This window comes from Lolium perenne, chromosome 4, assembly GCF_019359855.2.
Source record: "Lolium perenne isolate Kyuss_39 chromosome 4, Kyuss_2.0, whole genome shotgun sequence".
Taxonomy (NCBI): Eukaryota; Viridiplantae; Streptophyta; class Magnoliopsida; order Poales; family Poaceae; genus Lolium; species Lolium perenne.
In genome coordinates this window covers 140,673,852-140,678,297 of record NC_067247.2, presented here as the reverse complement: position 1 = coordinate 140,678,297, position 4,446 = coordinate 140,673,852, and the positions used below count along the sequence as shown (strand labels likewise).

Below are 4,446 nucleotides of genomic sequence, written 5' to 3'. Positions count from 1 at the left end.
CCTATTTATAAGTTGTATAAAACAAACAGTTATTAACTTCAGATAGAAAGAGAACCACTGAGCAGGACTGGAAACTTAATTTTGGTATTACTTTTAACCTTATTAGTGCCTTTTCGACATGTACTGGAACATGGGTTTACTCAAACATTTGGGCATTGAGGTTGCTTCATCAAGATAGAAAGAGGGGAACTAAATAAGAAACGTGAAAGCAGCGGCATAATTAAAGGCAGTAAAATATTAAAGAATCTAATTCAGTTTGACATCTGGAATAACAAAGCAAGATTTGACATCCTGGTCGCCAAACATTCCCTCCACATCGACATTTGTGTGTCAGTAGCTCTTCCCGAACTGATACACCTTGACACACCTGACATGCTTTGTTTAACACATATTGTTGAACACCTGCAGCAGTTCCCAAAGCATGTGGTTATGGACATATTTTAAATGATACACATGCGGTTCCTAACGTTAGTAGCTAGTTGGAAGCATAAATAAAACACATAAAAAACCCCTGCGTACAGAAAACTGTTTTTACGTAGAAAGCTATGTACCTAAGAATGCTGGGAGAAGAGAAAACTCAAGCATATAATAATCCTGGTTATCAGCAGATAAGCTTCTAACCTGGACAACACAATAAAAGGAAAAAAACCCTCCTTAGAAAATTATATGATTATATGTAGCAAGCTTTTGTATCTTGCAGTGGAAAAATTTAGAAACAAATCCATTTTCCATGGTTTAACCAAGGCATTTTTCTTAAACATTACTTAACTCACGAATGAGCATTGCATCAAAGCACAGAAATCTTAAGCACCAAAGCAAATGAAAAGTGGACACATATCAGATTAACTATATACTTTTTATAGTATGGATTGAGATATTACCCACGAGTCAGGCTCCTCCCCCAAACTCCTCGCTGCCGCCGCCCCCCCCCCCCCCCCCCCCCCTCGCCGCCTCCCCCGCCCCAATCCCTGGCCGACTGCTTCGCCTCCTCCCCACCATCTTCTTCGCGTGCGACGGCCGACGCAGCTCCGCCTTCGGCTCGTCTTCGTCGCGCCTAGCAGCTGACCAAGCTTCTAACCTGGACAACACAATAAAAGGAAAAAACCCTCCCTTAGAACATTATATGATTATATGTAGCAACCTTTTGTATCTTGCAGTGGAAAAATTTAGAAACAAATCCATTTTCCATGGTTTAACCAAGGCATTTTCTTAAACATTACTTAACTCACGAATGAGCATTGCATCAAAGCACAGAAATCTTAAGCACCAAAGCAAATGAAAAGTGGACGCATATCAGACTAACTATATACTTTTTATAGTATGGATTGAGATATTAACCACGAGTCAGGAGGCCCACGTGGTCAAACTTGTTCCCCATCCTATCCTGAAAAGTGAATCAATCATCAAATTAGCTAAATAATTATTGTCTATAATTTAGCAAACCATCAAAGCCAACCATGTAGATAATTTGGTACATGAAAATTAATTTATGTATAAAACAATCGGTAGCCACCATCAAGAGATTCATGTCCAATTAACTTCTAGACTGGGAAATTAGAAGGTACCACACTTAGTCAAATAACCACTTTAATTTGTAACATGCAAGAACAAGTGAAGGAAAAAAGGAACTGAATCTTTACTGACCTGAAGAAAAAAAGATGTTCAAATTGGTTTGGGATTTTTGATCTTGCCCACCGGATGACTCCTCGTTGCCAGCATACAGATCAGCCACACCGACGTTGTAGCTTTGGCATATTACCCAGGGGCAGCAGCTATGGCCTGACTAAACTCCCACAGCCTCTGCTATGAACATCGGTTAGAATGTCTTTACCAACAGGAGTCTAGCAATATCATAGAGAGAAGTATAAAACATCAGGAGAAAAGCGAGAGAAAAAACAACATCTTATCGAGTATAACTGTTGATGCATCAAAATCTGAATATTATCGAGCTCGAGAAGAATCTGCAATGGAAAATAAGTGTTGTAAGAATAAGAATGCAGCAAATAGCAAAACCAAATTAATCAATCTTTGAAACCTTGACCGTCAGTTTTGATAGAGCTTCAAGTTCAGCTATAACCACTAGCCCTCTTGCACCTTGCAGCTCATCACTCATCGAAAGATCAACAATTGCTTCTATCATGCTTCCAGCATCTGAACCACCATTCAAACCACTACATACATATGTATCTTGATCAATATCTATTGTCAAGCAACCAAACCAAATTCAATATGTATGCACATTTAAGGCAAGGATTTAGCTTAGACAAGGATTGTACTCACCTTTTTCTTACTTGATGGGTACAATCATTTTCACCCGATCGCCTTCTATGCTATAAAAGCAAGCAAATTCTAGAGCAATTTGGTCTTTCCTGCAATGAAGAATAATCATCATTCCAAAATAATATTGCCTCATCGACAAGTGAGGTTCTCATACTGCATGGCCTAAAATTTCAGTAGAAATACTTATAAAATGACATGATATATCCCCATTTTGCACATACCAACAAACCAACGGGTGCTCCATTGACATGATATATCCCCATACTTGCTCCTGAAGCTTGAGTCTCGGCATTTTTAATTGACTTCTTACTGTCTTGCCTACATCAGCTAGCAATCATAGTGACTCGAGACGGGAAGTCACTTAATTGAGTAAATGAACAACACAGAGACAAGGGAAGAGTAGGATGAACTCATCTAGTAGGAAGAGCTGCACATCAGCTCCAAAGCAACAACACGACAGTAGGAAAAGAAACCAACCTACCGTATGAACTCATCTAGTAGGAAAAGAAACCAACCTACTGTATGAATTTATCTAAAGAATCACTTACAACATTTGACACTTGGCCAAAGGTTGGGTAATATCCTTCAGCATTTTGTCTAAAGAATCCTTAGTTAGCAGGAGCTTCCCTTCTTTCACTCCTGATTCAGATGAAACATTTGTTGAGGATGTACCACCCTGAAGCTGCAGGCAAGATGTATCACTGTATTCAAAATGCCTTTTGTTGTTCCTAAATTTTGTGTGAATGCCAACAAAATAGTGTACTGTAGTAAACTGAGACACAAAACTTCAGTTAAACAAGTAGACGGCTTGCATCGCTGCAACATTTTCTCGGGGATATGATGATAAATAAAAGAAATCAATATTTTGATATTTCATTGATAGAAAGCATGGTCAGACTGAGAGGAAATATCATAGGTTTTAATTCACTAGTTGTATCTAAATCAGAGAGGAAATATCAATTGTTTACCTTCTGAACTTTATGTGATTCTTCACAATTATAAGCATATCCTTTGTCACCGTTCCAGAGGCATAGGTACCATATGCAAATTGTATTAGAGGTCATATTCAGCTAATGAGATCTACAAAACTGAGAGGACGTTCAGCAGAAGCTATCGCTGCACTCGTACACATTCAACATCAATTTTTCTTTTGCAATAATAGAGGGAGGAGGAAAATAGGGAGCTCACCGGGAGCAATAGGTTGGGGATATGGCGGGCTGCAGCTGTACTGAATGGTGGCCGGCAGGCGCAGGTCGAGAACAACGCCAACTGCTCGGGGAGGGGGTCGTAGATCACTGGCAGCAGTAACTCCGGGAAAGCGACCACCATCTCGTCATCCTTGCCTCCCCGATGCCGTACCTGCGCCGCGGAGAGCTCCTCGCGCCGGGTACGCTCGCGGACCGTCACCTGCAGACGCAAGAAGCAGGTTAGAGCTCCTCCATGGCTGGTGCATCGAGCAAGGGAGGAAGGGAGGAGGAGGCCTCGCTCCGCTGCGCCATGGCGGCCGTCATGGAGACCCACGTCTCCTCCGTTGTTGTAGCAGGAGGGAGGGAGGGAGGGAGGAGGCCTCGCCCCGCTGCGCTGCGCCATGGCGGCCGTCGTGGAGACCCGCGTCTCCTCCGTTGTTGTAGCAGGAGGGAGAAGGCGGTGGGGAGGAGGCCGGGAGGCAGCGGCGCTGGCTCAGAGGAGGAGCTGGAGGATGGGGCGCGAGGGGAGCGGAGGATGGGGCGGCCGGCCATGCAGGTGGAGCGGCGGCAGCCGCCTCTCGCGAGCAGCACGCCAAGGGAGGGCGTGAGTGCGGCTAGGGTTTCCTCGGTGGGAACCCCTTTTATATCGGCGCTGTAAAAAAACGGACGGCCCAAATTCGCCGAGGTAAAATCGTATGGTCAATCAATTCAGATTTACCGGGAGACTTGGTGAAATTGTGCCGTTTATACCTTTAGATACTGGATTGCCTCCAAGCCGGTAAATGGTGGTTACTACTCCGTGTGAAACATCCATGTCCAATCCCTCTTTGCTGCCGATGCGACCGCCGTGATGCGAGCAACTCGAGTCCCATGCCTGGAGTACCGATCCGGCCCAAGTCTCAGCACCAGCCCAAGTCTCAGTATGTAGTGGCCGGGCCAACTGGTCCGAGCCCGACACCGCCTGAAGCACGACAGGCCC

General features: G+C 44.1%; 1 long non-coding RNA gene across 12 annotated transcripts; it reads right to left on the bottom strand.

Annotated features, from left to right (window-relative positions):
• Nucleotides 1-928: 928 nt before the first annotated feature.
• LOC127294053 (uncharacterized) lies at nucleotides 929-4,074 on the bottom strand. 12 transcript variants are annotated; one of them, XR_007846350.2, is made up of 8 exons: nucleotides 3,249-4,074; nucleotides 2,502-2,962; nucleotides 2,281-2,369; nucleotides 2,036-2,171; nucleotides 1,901-1,961; nucleotides 1,645-1,803; nucleotides 1,339-1,384; nucleotides 930-1,078 (listed from the first exon to the last, which is right to left on the bottom strand). It is a non-coding gene; the product is annotated as an uncharacterized lncRNA (long non-coding RNA). The 12 variants fall into 12 exon arrangements; XR_007846344.2 differs by having other exon boundaries at nucleotides 1,645-1,800; XR_011742862.1 differs by having other exon boundaries at nucleotides 1,645-1,961; nucleotides 2,502-2,607; nucleotides 2,829-2,962.
• Between the last annotated feature and the right edge of the window lie 372 nt (nucleotides 4,075-4,446).